The 20788-nt window shown below is 44.9% G+C and overlaps 1 protein-coding gene across 1 annotated transcript in view; it reads right to left on the bottom strand.

Annotated features, from left to right (window-relative positions):
• Positions 1-20788, bottom strand: part of LOC123992578 (protocadherin Fat 3-like) — a 350119-nt gene that overhangs the window by 113343 nt on the left and 215988 nt on the right. The gene's annotated exons all lie outside the window — the stretch shown is intronic.

Genomic DNA, 20788 nt, shown 5'->3' on the forward strand with positions numbered 1-20788 from the left:
GAACTAACAAACACTTACAGGAACATCAAATATATTTATGAACCCCTTTTACATTAGCATATGTCAAAGTGCTACACAGAAACCCAGCCTAAAACCCAAAAGCAATGTAGACGTAGAAGCACAGTGGCTTGGAAAAACTCCCTACAAAGGCAAAAACCTAGGAAGAAACCTAGAGAGAAGCCAGGCTCTGAGGAGTGGCCAGTCCTATTCTAGCTGTGCCGGGTGGAGATTATAAGAGTACATGGCCATTAAGGCCATATTGTTCTTCAAGATGTTCAAACGTTCATAGATGACCAGCAGGGTCAGATAAAAATCCCAGTGGTTGTAGAAGGTGCAACAGGTCAGCACCTCAGGAGTACATTTTCTTAACTGTAGCTAAACTACCGTTTAAAAGTTTGGGGTCACTTAGAAATGTCCTTGTTTTTGAAAGAAAAGCAATTTTTTGTCCATTATTAATAACATAAAATCAATCCGAAATATTGTTAATACATTGTTAATGTTGTAAATGACGAAACTGGACAGAGGAACTCTGCCTAGATGGCCAGCATCCCGGAGTCACCTCTTCACTGTTGATGTTGAGACTGGTGTTTTGGGAGTACTATTTAATGAAGCTGCTAGTTCAGGACTTGTGAGGCATCTGGTTCTCAAAATAGACTGTACTTGTCTGTGTACTTGTCCTCTTGCTCAGTTGTGCACCTCCCGGTCCTCATTTCTATACTGGGTAGAGTCAGTTGTCCTGTGTCCTGTGAAGGGAATAGTACACTGTGTTGTACGAGATCTAGAGTCAGTTTTATTGCTTCTTTAATCAGAACAACAGGTTACAGTTGTGCTAAAATAATTGCAAAAGGGTTTTCTAAGGATCAAATAGCCTTTAAAATTATAAACTTGGATTAGCTAACACAACGTGCCATTGGAACACAGGAGTGTTGGTTGCTGATAATGGGCCTCTGTACGCCTATGTAGATATTCCATAAAAAATCTGCCAATTCCAGCTACAAAAGTAATTTACATTAGCAATGTCTACACTGTAATTCGGATCAATTTGATGTTATTTTCATGGACATTTTTGTAAAATTTTCTTTCAAAAACAAGGACATTTCTAAGTGACCCCAAACTTTTGAATGGTAGTGTAGATGCAAAACATTTAAATAGCGTCAAAAACAGCTTCATTAAGTCAACTAATGTCACATGTAATTAGTCAGATCTACTTATGATATTCCTACATTACCCTCATTAACTCACAGGATACACATGCACACACACTCACGTACACACACGTACACACACGTACACACATGTACACACCGTGACTCCCACCAACTAACCGAATGAGCATTGTGACAAGGTAATTTCTGTGGGTTAGCATGGCTGTCTGGCAGGAGGCTGTCTGAGGCTAATTACTGACACTAGTCTCTACTGCCCCTAATTGTTTTGTTACTTAATGTCATTACAGCAGAACAGAGAGTGTGTGAGAGAGAGAGAGAGAGAGAGAGAGAGAGAGAGAGAGAGAGAGAGAGAGAGAGAGAGAGAGAGAGAGAGAGAGAGAGAGAGAGAGAGAGAGAGAGAGAGAGAGAGAGAGAGAGAGAGAAGGAAGGAAGGAAGGAAGGAAGGAATAAGAAAGAAAGAATAAAAGAGAGAGAAGGAGAAGGAATAAGAGAAAGAGGATGAGAAGGAATAAGAGGAATAAGAGAGAGAGAAGGATTAAGAGAGAGAGCGAAGGAGAAGGAATATGAGAGAGAGAGAAGGAGAATGAATATGAGAGAGAGAGAAGGAGAATGAATATGAGAGAGAGAGAGAAGGAGAATGAATATGAGAGAAGAGAGAAGGAGAATGAATATGAGAGAGAGAAGGAGAATGAATATGAGAGAAGAGAGAAGGAGAATGAATATGAGAGAGAGAGAAGGAGAATGAATATGAGAGAGAGAGAAGGAGAATGAATATGAGAGAGAGAGAGAGAAGAGAGAATATGAGAGAGAGAGAAGGAGAATGAATATGAGAGAGAGAGAGAAGGAGAAGAGAGAAGGAGAAGAGAGAGAGAGAAGGAGAATGAATATGAGAGAGAGAAGAGAAGAGAGAGAAGGAATAAGAGACAGAGAAGGAGAAGGAATATGAGAGAAGAGAGAAGGAGAAGGAATATGAGACAGAGAAGGAGAAGGAATAAGAGAGAGAGAAGGAGAAGGAATAAGAGAGAGAGAAGGAGAAGGAATATGAGAGAGAGAAGGAGAATGAATAAGAGAGAGAGAGAAGGAGAAGGAATATGAGAGAGAGAAGGAGAAGGAATATGAGAGAGAGAAGGAGAATGAATATGAGAGAGAGAAGGAGAAGGAATATGAGAGAGAGAAGGAGAATGAATAAGAGAGAGAGAGAAGGAGAAGGAATATGAGAGAGAGAAGGAGAAGGAATATGAGAGAGAGAAGGAGAAGGAATAAGAGAGAGAGAAGGAGAAGGAATATGAGAGAGAGAAGGAGAATGAATAAGAGAGAGAGAGAGGAGAAGGAGAAGGAGAAGGAATATGAGAGAGAGAAGGAGAAGGAATAAGAGAGAGAGAGAATGAGAAGGGAATAGAGAGAAGGAGAGAGAGAGAGAAGGAAGAATAAGAGAGAGAGAAGGAGAAGGAATAAGAGAGAGAGAAGGAGAAGGAATATGAGACAGAGAAGGAGAAGGAATATGAGAGAGAGAAGGAATAAGAGAGAGAGGATGAGAAGGAATAAGAGAGAGAGAAGGAATATGAGAGAGAGAGAAGGAGAATGAATATGAGAGAGAGAGAGAAGGAATATGAGAGAAGAGAGAAGGAGAAGGAATAAGAGAGAGAGAGAAGGAGAAGGAATATGAGAGAGAGAAGGAGAATGAATAAGAGAGAGAGAGAAGGAGAAGGAATATGAGAGAGAGAAGAGAGAAGGAGAAGGAATGAGAGAGAGAGAAGGAGAAGGAGAAGGAATATGAGAGAGAGAAGGAGAAGGAATAGAGAGAGAGAAGGAGAAGGAATAAGAGAGAGAGAAGGAGAAGGAATATGAGAAGAGAGAAGGAGAAGGAATATGAGAGAGAGAAGGAGAAGGAATAAGAGAGAGAGAGAAGGAGAAGGAATATGAGAGAGAGAAGGAGAAGGAATAAGAGAGAGAGAAGGAGAAGGAATATGAGAGAGAGAAGGAGAAGGAATAAGAGAGAGAGAAGGAGAAGGAATAAGAGAGAAGGAAGAGAGGGAAGGAATAAGAGAGAGAGAAGGAATAATAGAGAGAGGAGAAGGAATAAGAGAGAGGGAGAAGGAGAAGGAATATGAGAGAGAGAGAAGGAGAATGAATATGAGAGAGAGAGAGAAGGAATATGAGAGAAGAGAGAAGGAGAATGAGGAGAAGGAATAGAGAGAGAGAGAGAAGGAGAAGGAATATGAGAGAGAGAAGGAGAAGGAATATGAGACAGAGAGAAGGAGAAGGAATAAGAGAGAGAGAGAGAAGGAGAAGGAATATGAGAGAGAGAGAAGGAGAAGGAATAAGAGAGAGAGAAGGAGAAGGAATATGAGACAGAGAAGGAGAAGGAATATGAGAGAGAGAAGGAGAAGGAATATGAGAGAGAGAGAAGGAGAAGGAATAAGAGAGAGAGAAGGAGAAGGAATATGAGACAGAGAAGGAGAAGGAATATGAGAGAGAGAAGGAGAAGGAATATGAGAGCGAGGGCGACTGGCAAGGAATGGGAAAGAGAGAAATTGGAGGGAGAGGAGACTGTCAGGAGAGAGACAGTGTGACAGTGTGACAATGTGCCTCCTCACATGGGACATTTCCCTCCATTTCTCCTCACATGAATGGAAACATTTGCTACCTTGCTAAAGTTCAGTCAGTTTGAAAGAGACCTCAGGGGTAAGCAAGACTAGCCACTTCTTCATTTACTGGTCACGCTACTGTACACCCCTCTTCTCCTCCTCCCTTCTTCCTCCCATCACGTCTCACAGATCAATACAGCGTTTTAGGCCCTTGCAAGGTTTTCTGACACTGTCAAGGGTTTGCTCGGTGAGAAGACAAAACAGTGGTGAGAAACAGAGCTTCTGGGGAGAGAGCGCTCAACCTGGAGTGATGCACGCCTTATATAATCTCCCTGAAGGAAAATAGGAGCACAACTGAGATACAATGTTTCCACCTGGAGAATTATGGGTTGTCAGACCCACACACACCCACACGCACCCACGCAGGTTTTGTTCTTCTATCCTTGTGGGGACCTAAAATTGATTTCAAAATCCTATTTTCCCTAACCCTAAACCTACCATAACCATAACCCCAACTCCTAACCCTTACCCTAAACCTAACCACTAACCCCTTACCTTAGCTCTAATTGCAACCCTAAACCTTAACTTAAAATAGCCCCCCATATTCTCTCTCTCATTATTCATGATTGGATAAACAGTAGGTGATGGGTTGTGTTCTAAGTGATGACAGTTAGAGGCAGGAGGTTTTTCAGGCGATCGATGAGGGCAATCAACACTGAAGGACCCCAGTGACCCAGAACTGAGCCGGACGGGTCCTGATCGACCCTCTCAATGGTGAGTCTGTCACTCTGTACACACACACACACCAATGTACTGTATCCGTTTTCGTTTACTTTCATTCCAACTGGTGGGCTCAGAGTAAAGAGAAGTTTATCAAATAAACTGGACTAGATTCATTCAGTCAATGTGTGTTTGTGTCTGGTTTCTTTGGGGCCTGCTATAATACACACACTGACACACACAGACACACACAGTCTCAGGAGGAAGGCCTTTTGAGCAAAACACTCTAATGACTGCAGACTTGGGTAAACTTCTTATCATATGAAAAGAGAGGCATACAATAGAACAAACACACACACACACACCACAACCTGGGATGATGAGGGGAACAATGACAGCGAAGCCAGAACTCATTAGTCTAGAGCTGGGCTTTAAAACAGAGCAAACAAGCTGTTTGACAAAATACTAACAATCAAAGAGAGAAGGGGGGGGGGGGTCTAGACAGAGAGAGCGAGGGAGGGGAGAGGCAGAAAGTGATAGAGACAAGAGCGACAGAGATATACAGTGAGAAAGAGATATAAAATATGACATTTGGATTGTCTTTATTGTTTTGAAACTTCTGTATGTGTAATGTTTACTGTTCATTTTTATTGTTTATTTCACTTTATATATTCACTTTATATATTTTCTACCTCACTTGCTTTGGCAATGTTAACACATGTTTCCCATGCCAATAAAGCCATTGAATTGAATTGAAAGAGAAAGAGATCGGGGTGGGTGGGTGCTGGAACAGAGGGAGTTAGAAAAGAGGGATAGAGAGAGATAGTTAGAAGGGAGGGACAGAGCGGGAGTGTGAAAGGAGGGATAGAGAGAGAGAGAGAGAGAGAGAGAGAGAGAGAGAGAGAGAGAGAGAGATAGAAGGGAGGGACAGAGAGGGAGTGTGAAAGGAGGGATAGAGAGAGAGAGAGAGAGAGAGAGAGAGAGAGAGAGAGAGAGAGAGAAGGGAGGGACAGAGAGGGAGTGAGAAAGGAGGGATAGAGAGAGAGAGAGATAGAAGGGGGTGACAGAGAGGGAGTTAGAAAAGAGGGATAGAGAGAGAGATAGAAGGGAGGGACAGAGAGGGAGTGTGAAAGGAGGGATAGAGAGAGAGAGAGAGAGGAGAGAGAGAGAGAGAGAGAGAGAGAGAGAGAGAGAGAGAGAGAGAGAGAGAGAGAGAGAGATAGAAGGGAGGGACAGAGAGGGAGTGAGAGAGAGATAGAAGGGGGTGACAGAGAGGGAGTTAGAAAGGAGGGATAGAGAGAGAGAGATAGAAGGGAGGGACAGAGAGGGAGTTAGAAAGGAGGGATAGAGAGAGAGAGATAGAAGGGAGGGACAGAGAGGGAGTTAGAAAGGAGGGATAGAGAGAGAGAGAGAGAGAGAGATAGAAGGGAGGGACAGGGATGGAGTTAGAAAGGAGGGACAGAGAGAGAGAGAGAGAGAGAAGGGAGGGACAGAGAGGGAGTGTGAAAGGAGGGACAGAGAGAGAGAGATAGAAGGGAGGGACAGAGAGGGAGTTAGAAAGGAGGGTTAGAGAGAGAGAGAGATAGAAGGGAGAGACAGAGAGGGAGTTAGAAAGGAGGGACAGAGAGAGAGAGAGAGAGAGAGAAGGGAGGGACAGAGAGGGAGTGTGAAAGGAGGGACGGAGAGAGAGATAGAAGGGAGGGACAGAGAGGGAGTTAGAAAGGAGGGATAGAGAGAGAGAGATAGAAGGGAGGGACAGAGAGGGAGTGAGAAAGGAGGGATAGAGAGAGAGATATAGAAGGGTGGGACAGAGAGGGAGTGAGAAAGGAGGGATAGAGAGAGAGAGAGATAGAATGGAGGGACAGAAAGGGAGTTAGAGAGTAAAGGAAATAAACAGAGAGTACAACATAAGTGAAAGGATGATGGAGAGAGAAAAACAGATGATGAGAAGGAAGCAGAGTGAGAGAGAGATTGAGAGAGCACAATTAAGAGGAGAGAGAGAGAAAGACAAATGATGAGAAGGAAGCAGAGTGAGAGAGAGATTGAGAGAGCACAATTAAGAGGAGAGAGAGAGAAAGACAAATGATGAGAAGGAAGCAGAGGAGAGAGAGATTGAGAGAGCACAATTAAGAGGAGAGAGAGAGAAAGACAAATGATGAGAAGGAAGCAGAGTGAGAGAGAGATTGAGAGAGCACAATTAAGAGGAGAGAGAGAGAAAGACAAATGATGAGAAGGAAGCAGAGTGAGAGAGAGATTGAGAGAGCACAATTAAGAGGATAAAGAGAGAAAGACAGATGATGAGAAGGAAGCAGAGTGAGAGAGAGATTGAGAGAGCACAATTAAGAGGATAAAGAGAGAAAGACAGATGATGAGAAGGAAGCAGAGTGAGAGAGAGATTGAGAGAGCACAATTAAGAGGAGAAAGAGAGAAAGACAGATGATGAGAAGGAAGCAGAGTGAGAGAGAGATTGAGAGAGCACAATTTAGAGGAGAGAGAGAGAAAGACAGATGATGAGAAGGAAGCAGAGTGAGAGAGAGATTGAGAGAGCACAATTAAGAGGAGAGAGAGAGAAAGACAAATGATGAGAAGGAAGCAGAGTGAGAGAGAGATTGAGAGAGCACGATTAGGCGGAGAGAGAAAGACAAATGATGAGAAGGAAGCAGAGTGAGAGAGATTGAAAGAGCACAATTAAGAGGAGAGAGAGAGAAAGGGAGACACCATTGTAAATACAACCTATATTTATGTTGATTTATTTACTCTTTTGTAGTTTAACTATTATTACAACACTGTATATAGACATAATATGACATTTGAAATTGTATTTTTGAGTTTAATGTACATTTTGGAATGTTTATTTAACTTTTATTCATTATCTATTTCACTTGCTTTGGTAATGTAAACATATGTTTTCCCGTGCCAATGACGCCTTTAATTTGAATTGAAATTGAATTGAGGGAGAGAGAGAGGGAGAGAGAGAGGGAGAGAGAGAGAGAGAGAGAGAGAGAGAGAGAGAGAGAGAGAGAGAGAGAGAGAGAGAGAGAGAGAGAGAGAGAGAGAGAGAGAGAGAGAGAGAGAGAGAGAGAGAGAGAGAGAGAGAGAGAGAGAGAAAGAGAGAGAAAGAGAGAGACAGAGAGAGAGAGAGAGAGCGAGAGAGCGAGAGAGCGAGAGAGCGAGAGAGCGAGAGAGCGAGAGAGAGAGAGAGAGAGAGAGAGAGAGAGAGAGAGAGAGAGAGAGAGAGAGAGAGAGACAGAGAAAGAGAGCAGAGCAGATAGGGTCAGGAGGCCTCTCTCTCTCTCAGGGTTCCAAAGGTTCCAACAGGGCCCAGCTTTTTGCACTCAAGATCTATAGTACAACATATATCCTACATTATCACAAAGTATAGGAAAAGCTTTAAACCCCATAAAATATTAAGGTCCATAAAACCAAAGGAAGTGGAGCATAGCATGAGGCGAGATGACCTGCGTAACTTCTGCTATAGAAAGCTGTTTTCCATGTCAGCGTATACAACACAAAGCTGCTCCTCGTTTTATACCTGGCTAATTCTCAGCAACGGAAGCTTCTACTCTGATAAAATAACACACATGTTTCATTCATACAGGCTCTACTGAAATGTAATGTTCAGTTCATTATGTGTTTGTGTGTGTGTGTGTGTGTGTCACAGGAAGGCCAAAAAGATCATCAAGGACATCAACCACCTGAGCCATGGCTTGTTTGGCCCGCTATCATCCAGAAGGCGAGGTCAGTACAGGTGCATCAAAGCTGGGACCGAGAAGCTGTTTTTCAGTCTCTATCTCAAGGCCATCCGACTGTTAAATAGCCATCACTAACCAGGTACCACCCAGTTACTCAACCTTGCTCCTTAGAGGCTGCTGCCCTATGTACATAGACATGGAATCGCTTGCCACTTTAATATTGGAACACGAGTTACTGTAATAATGTGTACATAGTGTTTGACTCATTTCATATGTACAGTACCAGTCAAAGGTTTGGACAAACCTACTCATTCATGCATTTTTCTTTATTTTTTAATATTTTCTACATTGTAGAATAATAGTGAAGACAAGGTAGGGGTGGTATACAGAAGATAGCCCTATTTGGTAAAAGACCAAGTCCATTTGTTTTCAACAGGACAATGACCCAACACACCTCCAGGCTGTGTAAGGGCTATTTGACCAAGAATTAGATTGATGGAGTTGAACCGCAGAGTGATGGAAAAGCAGCCAACATGTGCTCAGCATATGTGGGAACTCCTTCAAGACTGTTGGAAAAGCATTCCAGGTGAAGCTGGATGAGAGAATGCCAAGTGTGTGCAAAGCTGTCATCAAGGCAAAGGGTGGCTACTTTGAAGAATCTCAAATATAAAATATAATTTGAGTTGTTTTAACACTTTGTTGGTTACTACGTTATTCCATATGTGTTATTTAATTTAAAAAAAAAACTTGATTAAGTAGGTGTCCAAACTTTTGACTGGTACTGCATATACTGTATTTTAGTCAATGCCACTCCGACATTGCTCGTCCTAATATTTATATTTAATTTATAGTTAATACCATTATTTTACTTTTAGATTTGTGTGTATTGTTGTGAATTGTTAGATACTACAGCACTGTTGGAGCAAGGAACACAAGCATTTAGCTACACCCTCAATAACATCTGCTAAATATGTTTATGTGACCAATAACATTTGATTTGACATGTTCGTGTGTACTGTGCTCCATGTCCAGCACGCTGGGCAGCAAAACTCAGTACAACCAAAGCTCGCAATATGAACAGAGAGTGTGAATGCTCGGACAAACAATGCCAAATCTAAAAACGCTATTGATGAAATCTGACAGGAAGGCTTTATGCTACATTTGCCTTTGGACAGTAATGCTAACGCAGATGTGCTTACCATCCCATAGAGAATGACTGGCAAGCCTTCGGTCAAGTTAGCGCTCGGGTTTTAGCTTTAACCGGAAGTATATTCAAAAACAGCACTCACAGACGTCTGTCCACACACACTTTGACTAGAAATATCTCAGACATCACACAAGATCTTTGAGGCTCAAAACATACCAGACACAAACTACAAACATATTCAGTATACGGATAGTCAGATGCAAACACACACCCATTATCAACATGTTAAAAAAAGGGGTTTAAACAAGATTGGGATCCTTAACATCCTTACAAATCCTTAACTATGTTTTTTTGTCCCCCCCCCCCCCACACACACAACATTCAAATTACAGTACAGTTATCACACAAAAAATCTGATTTTCCATTGTATTGTAACTATAGGCTGTAAAGGCCTGGGGAAACTTGTGTAACTTGAATAAAACCAGGAGGAAGAGGAACTTTAATCTACTTTGGTGAATTTGCGAGGCATGCAAGACAAGACATTACGAGAGTCTTCGGTCTGCTGCGTGTAGAATATCCTACCTTATTCATTGATGATAGGCCCTGCTTTACTGAAGTTGTGAGACATTGCATGCAAAGAAATTTCGAGATACAGTATTCAATTGCAATAGAAATAGAGTCAGAACCGTGCGCTAGGCCTGGCTGCCTGGTAGCCGACCTGCCTATACTGTGTCCCTCCCCTCTCTCTCCGTCCTCCGCTAGCTCGCTACTGTTTGTGTTCTCGGGAGTACGGCAACTAATCAGTCTCATCCGTTCCAAAAATACAGAATCTTAGGAGTTGATTCCTAGCAGAATAAAATCTTGATACTCAGAAATGGAAAACGACACCAGGAGTCGACGTGCAAGCAGTCAGGGAATCAATTATTTTGGCGTTGAATCTCCACCACTATGTCATCGTTGTAAACAATTGAAAAATGGCAAGCGACAGCAGTGAATTCCTGTAGGGCAATACATTGAGAAGGTAAAGCTATGTATGGTGGAATTTAGGTACAGTAATGTTAGTGCATGTGCAATACTTTACCATCTGAAAGAGATGTACTGTGAGACCCAAACCATTGCTAAGCAGCTGCATTGTGAATTCACCTTTTAATGGAAAAGTGCACTTTTCTAAATGTCTAAACATTAAGAAAAAAGTTCCATTTGTCACATCCTTACTTCTCCCACATTACTCAGAGTAAAAACAGACACACTCAACAAAGACATCATAAACACACTTCCACGCTAGAGACGCCACCCAGAGGTCAACAAAATGCAAAGTAGCTGGTGATAAATCTTTATATATTTCAACATTGGACGGACGTGGCATGGCGATTGAGACTGGCTGGGTTAGGGAACAGCTGCAAGCTAGCCTGAATTTGCATTTTAATTAGAGCGAGGCATAATTAAAGGCAATTAGCTGAAATAACAATAATAGCAGCAATCACTGTACAGAGCCTTGTAGCAAAGAGCTAATGACTGACACTAATGCTAACAGGACAGGCCTACTGCAGACTAACTCAGCCACTAATGACTGACACTAACAGGACAGGTCTACTGCAGACTGACTCAGCCACTAATGACTGACTCTAAAGGACAGGTCTACTGTAGACTGACTCAGCCACTAATGACTGACACTAACAGGACAGGTCTACTGTAGACTGACTCAGCCACTAATGACTGACACTAACAGGACAGGTCTACTGTAGACTGACACAGCCACTAATGACTGACACTAACAGGACAGGTCTACTGTAGACTGACTCAGCCACTAATGACTGACACTAACAGGACAGGCCTACTGCAGACTAACTCAGCCACTAATGACTGACACTAACAGGACAGGTCTACTGTAGACTGACTCAGCCACTAATGACTGACTCTAAAGGACAGGTCTACTGTAGACTGACTCAGCCACTAATGACTGACACTAACAGGACAGGTCTACTGTAGACTGACTCAGCCACTAATGACTGACACTAACAGGACAGGCCTACTGCAGACTGACTCAGCCACTAATGACTGACACTAACAGGACAGGCCTACTGCAGACTGACTCAGCCACTAATGACTGACACTAACAGGACAGGCCTACTGCAGACTGACTCAGCCACTAATGACTGACTCTAAAGGACAGGTCTACTGTAGACTGACTCAGCCACTAATGACTGACTCTAAAGGACAGGGCAGGCCTACTGTAGACTGACTCAGCCACTAATGACTGACACTAACAGGACAGGTCTACTGTAGACTGACTCAGCCACAAATGACTGACTCTAACGCTAACAGGACAGGCCTACTGCAGACTGACTCAGCCACTAATGACTGACACTAACAGGACAGGTCTACTGCAGACTGACTCAGCCACTAATGACTGACACTAACGCTAACAGGACAGGTCTACTGTAGACTGACTCAGCCACAAATGACTGACTCAGCCACAAACAGACTGACTCAGCCACTAATGACGACACTAACAGGACAGGCCTACTGCAGACTGACTCAGCCACTAATGACTGACACTAACAGGACAGGCCTAATGCAGACTGACTCAGCCACTAATGACTGACACTAACAGGACAGGTCTACTGCAGACTGACTCCGCCACTAATGACTGACACTAACAGGACAGGACAGGTCTACTGCAGACTGACTCAGCCACTAATGACTGACTCTAAAGGACAGGGCAGGCCTACTGCAGACTGTCTCAGCCACTAATGACTGACTCTAAAGGACAGGGCAGGCCTACTGCAGACTGTCTCAGCCACTAATGACTGACTCTAAAGGACAGGGCAGGCCTACTGCAGACTGTCTCAGCCACTAATGACTGACTCTAAAGGACAGGGCAGGCCTACTGCAGACTGACTCAGCCACTAATGACTGACACTAACAGGACAGGTCTACTGCAGACTGTCTCAGCCACTAATGACTGACTCTAAAGGACAGGGCAGGCCTACTGCAGACTGTCTCAGCCACTAATGACTGACTCTAAAGGACAGGGCAGGCCTACTGCAGACTGTCTCAGCCACTAATGACTGACTCTAAAGGACAGGGCAGGCCTACTGCAGACTGTCTCAGCCACTAATGACTGACTCTAAAGGACAGGGCAGGCCTACTGCAGACTGTCTCAGCCACTAATGACTGACTCTAAAGGACAGGGCAGGCCTACTGCAGACTGTCTCAGCCACTAATGACTGACTCTAAAGGACAGGGCAGGCCTACTGCAGACTGACTCAGCCACTAACGACTGACACTAACGCTAACAGGACAGGCCTAATGAAGACTGACTCAGCCACTAATGACTGACTCTAAAGGACAGGGCAGGCCTACTGCAGACTGTCTCAGCCACTAATGACTGACTCTAAAGGACAGGGCAGGCCTACTGCAGACTGTCTCGGCCACTAATGACTGACTCTAAAGGACAGGGCAGGCCTACTGCAGACTGACTCAGCCACTAATGACTGACACTAACGCTAACAGGACAGGTCTACTGCAGACTGACTCAGCCACTAACGACTGACACTAACGCTAACAGGACAGGTCTACTGCAGACTGACTCAGCCACTAACGACTGACACTAACGCTAACAGGACAGGCCTAATGCAGACTGACTCAGCCACTAATGACTGACTCTAAAGGACAGGACAGGCCTACTGCAGACTGTCTCAGCCACTAATGACTGACTCTAAAGGACAGGGCAGGCCTACTGCAGACTGTCTCAGCCACTAATGACTGACTCTAAAGGACAGGGCAGGCCTACTGCAGACTGTCTCAGCCACTAATGACTGACTCTAAAGGACAGGGCAGGCCTACTGCAGACTGACTCAGCCACTAATGACTGACTCTAAAGGACAGGGCAGGCCTACTGTAGACTGACTCAGCCACTAATGACTGACTCTAAAGGACAGGACAGGCCTAATGCAGACTGACTCAGCCACTAATGACTGACACTAACGCTAACAGGACAGGCCTACTGCAGACTGACTCAGCCACTAACGACTGACACTAACGCTAACAGGACAGGCCTAATGCAGACTGACTCAGCCACTAATGACTGACTCTAAAGGACAGGACAGGCCTACTGCAGACTGTCTCAGCCACTAATGACTGACTCTAAAGGACAGGGCAGGCCTACTGTAGACTGACTCAGCCACTAATGACTGACTCTAAAGGACAGGACAGGCCTACTGTAGACTGACTCAGCCACTAATGACTGACTCTAAAGGACAGGACAGGCCTAATGCAGACTGACTCAGCCACTAATGACTGACACTAACGCTAACAGGACAGGCCTACTGCAGACTGACTCAGCCACTAACGACTGACACTAACGCTAACAGGACAGGCCTAATGCAGACTGACTCAGCCACTAATGACTGACTCTAAAGGACAGGGCAGGCCTACTGCAGACTGACTCAGCCACTAATGACTGACTCTAAAGGACAGGGCAGGCCTACTGCAGACTGACTCAGCCACTAATGACTGACACTAACAGGACAGGCCTAATGCAGACTGGCTCAGCTAGAGGTAATCACCATACCACACACAATTATACACAATTATGCAACATCAGTTCAAACACCTAGGAGCCAAAGCCTGTTAATTGCCGTTGTGGTATAGCGTACGTTTGTTTGTGTGTGGCTTTAGAATGGGAGTCGGGGAGGGGGAGGGGTGGACTTAAACTGTAGTTGAATTATTCAACAGAGAAAAGAGAAAGAGAAACTGTATGTAAAAGAAAGAGAGTGTTTAGGATCTGGGCGGAAGATCTAGATGATTAACTGCCTAATGTAGCAACAGTTTTCCTAGCAGAAAAGATCAGCATAGAAAATACATCAATGTTAATTGTCCTACTGGGAGGTAGAATATGTTGAGTGTCCTCCCGTACTGCTATATGTGTTATACGTGTGTCATATATCTTTATCATCTAGTGTGAAGGTGAGATAGGATGATGCTAACAGGACTTCCGGCGCGTAAAGAGATGGCTGCCTCTCTTCGTGTTCCTAGGAAACTATGCAGTATTTAGTTGTTTTATGTGTCATTTCTTACATTGTTACCCCAGGGAATCTTAGGTTTTATTACATACAGTCGGGAGGAACTATTGGATATAAGAGCAACGTCAACGAGACAACATTACGACCAGGAATACTACTTTCCCGAAGCGGATCCTCTGTTTGGCCTACCAGCCAGGACAATGGATCGGATCCCAGCCGGCGACCCAAAACAACGACTCCGTAGAAGGGGCAGACGGAGCGGTCTTCTGGTCAGGCTCCGTAGACGGGCACATCGCGCACCGCTCCCGAGCATACTACTCGCCAATGTCCAGTCTCTTGGCAACAAGGTAGACAATAACCGAGCAAGGGTTGCAGTCCAGAGAAACATCCGAGACTGTAACATTCTTTTTTTCACGGAAACATGGCTCACTCGAGACACGCTATCGGAGTCTGTACAGCCAGCTGGTTTCTTCACGCATCGCGCCGACAGAAACAAGCATCTCTCTGGTAAGAAGAAGGGCGGAGGTGTATGCCTTATGATTAACGAGATGTGGTGTGATCATAACAACATACAGGAACTCAAGTCCTTTTCTTCACCTGACTTAGAATTCCTCACAATCAGATGCCGACCGCTTATCTTCCAAGAGAATTCTCTTCGATCATAATCACCGTCGTGTATATCCCCCCCAAGCAGACACATCGACGGCCCTGAAAGAACTTCATTGGACACTATGTAAACTGGAAACCACATATCCTGAGGCAACATTTATTGTAGCTGGGGATTTTAACAAGGCAAATATGAAAACAAGGCTCCCCAAATTCTATCAGCATATCGATTTTGCTACCAGGGTGGGCAAAACCCTAGACCACTGTTACTCTAACTTCCGCGACGCATATAAGGCCCTCCCCCTGCCCTCCCTTCGGAAAAGCTGACCACAACTTCATTTTGTTGCTCCCTGCCTATAGAAAGAAACTAAAACAGGAAACTCCCACACTCAGGTCTGTTCAACGATTGGTCCGACTAATCGTATTCCACGCTTCAAGATTGCTTCGATCACGTGGACTGGGATATGTTACGCATTGCGGAGAACAACAACATTGACGAATACGCTGATTCGGTGTGCGATTCTATTAACAAATGCATCAGTGATGTTGTACCCACAGTGTCTATTAAAACATTCCCCAACCAGAAACCGTAGATTTATGGCAGCATTCGCGCAAAGCTGAACGCGCAAACCACTGCTTTTAATCAGGGCAAGGAGACTGGAAACATGACCGAATACGAACAGTGTAGCTATTCCCTCCGCAAGGCAATCAAACAAGCTAAGCGTCAGTACAGAGACAATTCAACGGCTCAGACACGAGAGGTATGTGGCAGAGGCTACAGTCAATCACAGACTACAAAAGAAAATCCAGCCCCATCGTGGACCACGATGCCTTGCTCCCAGACAGACTAAACTACTTTTTGATCACTTTGAGGACAATACAGTGTCACTGACACGACACGCTACCAAAACCTGCAGACTCTCCTTCACTGTAGCCAACGTGAGTAAAACATTTAAATGTGTTAACCCTCGCAAGGCTGCTGGCCCAGACGGCATCCCCAGCCGCGTCCTCAGAGCATGTGCAGACCAGCTGGCTGGTGTGTTTATGGACATATTCAATCAATCCTTATCCCAGTCTGCTGTCCCCTCATGCTTCAATAGGGTCACCATTGTTCCTGTTCCCAAGAAAGGTAACTGAGCTAAATGACTACTGCACTGTAGAACTCACTTCTGTCATCATGAAGTGCTTTGAGAGACTAGTCAAGGACCATATCACCTCCACCCTACCTGATATCCTAGACCCACTCCCATTTGCTTACCGCCCCAATAGGTCCACAAACGACGCAATCGCCATCACACTGCATACTGCCCTAACCCATCTGGACAAGAGGAATACCTATGTAAGAATGCGTTCATCGATTACAGCTCAGCGTTTACCACCATAGTACCCTCCAAACTCGCCATTAAGCTCGAGACTCTGGGTCTCGACCCTGCCCTGTGCAACTGGGTCCTGGACTTCCTGACGGGCCACCCCAAGGTGGTGAGGGTAGGTAACAACATCTCCATCCCACTGATCCTCAACACTGGGTCCCCACAAGGGTACGTTCTCAGCCCTCTCCTGTACTCCCTGTTCAACTACGACTGCGTGGCCATGCACGCCTCCAACTCAATCATCAAGTTTGCAGACGACACTACAGTGGTAGGCTTGATTACCAACAATGACGAGACGGCCTACAGGGAGGAGGTGAGGGCCCTCGAAGTGTGGTGTCAGGAAAATAACCTCACACTCAATGTCAACAAAACAAAGGAGATGATCATGGACTTCAGGAAACAGCAGAGGGAGCACCCTCCTATCTACATTGACGCGACAGTAGTGGAGAGGGTGGAGAGTTTTAAGTTCCTCGGCATACACATCATGGACAAACTGAAATGGTCCACCCACACAGACAGCGTGGTGAATAAGGCGCAGCAGCAGCGCCTCTTCAACCTCAGGAGAGGTTTGTCAACAAAAACACTCGCAAACTTTTAAAGATGCACAATCGAGAGTATCCTGTCGGGCTGTATCACCGCCTTTTACGGCAGCTGCTCCACCCATAACCGGAAGGCTCTCTAGAAGGTAGTGAGGTCTGCACAACGCATCACCGGGTGCAAACTACCTGCCCTCCAGGACACCTACACCACCCGATGTCACAGGAAGAGCCACTCGAGCCACTTCCTGTTCACCCCGCTATCATCCAGAAGGCGAGGTCAGTACAGGTGCATTAAAGCGGGGACCAAGAGACTGAAAAACAGCTTCTATCTCAAGGCCATCAGACTGTTAAACAGCCATCACTAATATTGAGTGGCTGCTGCCAACATACTGACTCAACTCCAGCCACGTTAATAATGGAAAAATGTATGTAATAATTTTATCACTAGCCACTTTATATTATATAATGTTTACTTACCCTACATTACTCATCTCATATGTATATACTGTACTCTATACCATCTACTGCATCTTGCCTATGCAGTTCGGCCATCCCTCATTTATATATTTTTATGTACATATTCTTATTCCTTCCTTTACACTTGTGCGTATAAGGTAGTTGTGAAATTGTTACGTTATATTACTTGTTAGATATTTCTACATGGTCGGAACTAGAATCATGAACATGTGTATGTGACAAATACATTTGATTTGATAGTGAGATAGGACGGTGCTTGTGAGATAGGATGGTATTAGTGAGATAGGATATAATTAGTGTGATATAGGATGGTGTTAGTGGGGACTGCAGCAGGCAGTAAACAGCTCAGATGGAGTGTCACTTGAGGCCAAGGGATCAAACTGCATCTCCGGAGGATTCTTTTGACACAAATTGGATTAGCACTGTAAACAGGGAGAGGTGAGAGAGAGAGAGAGAGAGAGAGAGAGAGAGAGAGAGAGAGAGAGAGAGAGAGAGAGAGAGAGAGAGAGAGAGAGAGAGAGAGAGAGAGAGAGAGAGAGAGAGAGAGAGAGAGAGAGAGAGAGAGAGAGAGAGAGAGAGAGAGAGGAGGAAATGTAATGAGAGAGACAGAGAGAGAGAGAAAACGAGGAGTACAAGGAGCAGAAACCAACAGACACATAGAATACAAGGAGAAAAGGAGTGAGGGTGGATGGAGGTAGAAGGGGATCTCTAACAGGTCCCCTCAGGTCATGGTAGTCTGTCTCAGAGTAATTGTCTGCCAGTATATCTCCTGTCATCGCTCTGTCCAACAAGGCCAGGGCTGAGGGAGAGGGCCCAGGTGCCTGTGTGAGTGACAGAGTGTCTATGTATGCATGTATGTGCATCCATGCGTGCAGTTGTGGGCACTTCTGTAAGTGTGTGTGTGATCCCTCATCTCCAGTCAAGTACAGAGCATTGAGTCTACTGATTCCTGTCCTCCCCTCCTCTCGTCTCCCAGTCGCTGCAGCGTTCCCATTAAGCCTATAACAAGAAGATAGAAGAAAGCAGTGTTTGGATGACTGACTGTGGACCTGTGATATGGGCATATTCCTCAGGGAAGTTGAGATGATTGTCTATTGACTTATGACCTGTATCAATGTCATAAGGTGAATCGCTCTGGATAAGAGCGTCTGCTAAATGACTTAAATGTAAATGTAAATCAACTTATGACCTCACCATTGGGCTGGTTATAGACTTGTGAAATATACCATACATTTTCATCCAGAAAAGTGGCCTTTCAGCAAATCCAAGTCACATATTAAGCAGTCTACTCATTGTAAAGGACACTTTAACGTTACTTTTGAAGGTTACAGCGTCAGAATATAAGGATAAATAGACATGGAGGGAGATAGGGGTGGGGATACAGTAGAGTGAAAGACAGGGGAGAGGGTAGAGGGAGAAGGAGAGTGAGAAAGGTAAAGGGAGAAAGAGAGAATGGGTAGACATTGAGAGGGAGGAAGTGAGGGAGTGAAGAAGGTAGAGAGATAAAGGGAGAGGGAGAACCCTAATAATGTGTGGTCTGTTGACATGGCCGTGGTCTAGAGTGTTGAGGAGAAACAGACGACCAGAACACTGAGAGTTACTGTTGAGACAAGCAGAGGTGTGGTGAATGACAGAGCAGGCCAGGGGGAGAGAGAGGGAGGATGGTAGAGAGACAAGGTAAAAGGATGGTCCTTCTGTAGCTCAGTTGGTAGAGCATGGCGCTTGTAACGCCAGGGTAGTGGGTTCAATCCCCGGGACCACCCATACGTAGAATGTATGCACACATGACTGTAAGTCGCTTTGGATAAAAGCGTCTGCTAAATGGCATATATTTATATTAGGATGCTCTCTATGGAGCCAAACCTCAAACCAAGAGGAAGAAACAACACTCTGTCTATCAAACCAACCATTCCTCAATGACCAACGTAACACCCAGACATGCCTCTCCTCTCGCTGTGACCGAACAGTCCTAAACCATGCTGCTTTCTTCCCTTGTCTCCTTTCCTTCTAAATAATCAACAAATGAACAGACTGGATATCTATGCATGATAGAGTAGAATAGTAATTTATTGTCCATCTGTTATAATGGAAAGTCTTTCTTCTCACCCAGAGACAACACACAAACACATACCACTTGAGAGGAGTGGGGAGCACAGGGTCAGCTGAATTACAGTGACTCTGGTGTAGTCCTGGTGCAGTTCTGGGGTTACTCTGGGATTCAACAGCAGATGGTTTGTGGGGAGCATGTGAAACCAGCAGCCCTCCGCTGCCAAACCTGGGATTGATCTCACCTAATTCCTTCTCCATCAGTGCTTCCTCTCACTGTAGTCAGAGAGACTTACTACGTATTTTCTTTTCTTGATACCATACAAAATGTACGGACTATCAAAATAAATTCATAGAGATCAGCTAAAATGTGGTGTGTGTGTGTGTGTATGTTTCTGAGAGTGTGTGTCACCTCCTTTCCAGTGGAGTAGAAATGCCACATTTAGGTCCAGCCATCTGGATGGGTTAAGGGTATTTAATTAGTCACGTACGCTAATCAGGCTGGCCGCCCTTCATTGCCTCCACATGTAGCTGCCTATCAGGCCGTCACATAAATCACACACACACACACAAACGTGCAAACATGCTGAGCTGGCAGTCAGGTGTGTAGTAGCTGGATGGGGCTGTACTGCTGCCAGGTGAGGCCAGTGGAGAGATGGGATAGATAGGGAAAGAAAGAGAGAAAGAGTGGAAGTGACAGAGTGAGAGAGTTACAGAGAGCGTCGTCCGGGTTAGGGAGGGCTTGGCCGGTAGGGATATCCTTGTCTCATCGCGCACCAGCGACTCCTGTGGCGGGCCTGGCGCAGTGCACACTAACCACGGTGTTTCCTCTGACACATTGGTGTGGCTGGCTTCCGGGTTGGAGAATTGCGCACCAATTTAGACAAAGGACACCAGGCGGACACCTGGCAAATGTAGTCTCTTATGGCCAATCTTCCAATGATATGCCTACAAATACGTCACAATGCTGCAGACATCTTGGACGAACGGCAAAGAGCATAAGCTCGTTCACAGCACATTCACAGCCATATAAGGAGACGATAGTAAAACAGAGCTTCAAAAATTCAGCTCATTTCCTGTTTGAGGTTACATCTTGGTTTCGCCTGTAGCATCATTTCTGGGGCACTCACAGATAATATCTTTGCAGTTTTGAAAACATCAGAGTGTTTTCTTTCCAAAGCTGACAATTATATGCATAGTCGAGCATCTTTTCGTGACAAAATATTGCGCTTAAAATGGCACGTTTTTTTTATCCAATAATGACATAGCGCCCCCAATGGTTGAAGAGGTTAAGAAGCAGTGCGGCTTGGTTGGTTTGTGTATCGGAGGACGCATGACTTTCAACCTTCGTCTCTCCTGAGCCCGTACGGGAGTTGTAGCGATGAGACAAGATAGTAGCTACTAAAAACA

Source organism: Oncorhynchus gorbuscha, linkage group LG13 (genome assembly GCF_021184085.1).
Source record: "Oncorhynchus gorbuscha isolate QuinsamMale2020 ecotype Even-year linkage group LG13, OgorEven_v1.0, whole genome shotgun sequence".
NCBI lineage: Eukaryota > Metazoa > Chordata > Actinopteri > Salmoniformes > Salmonidae > Oncorhynchus > Oncorhynchus gorbuscha.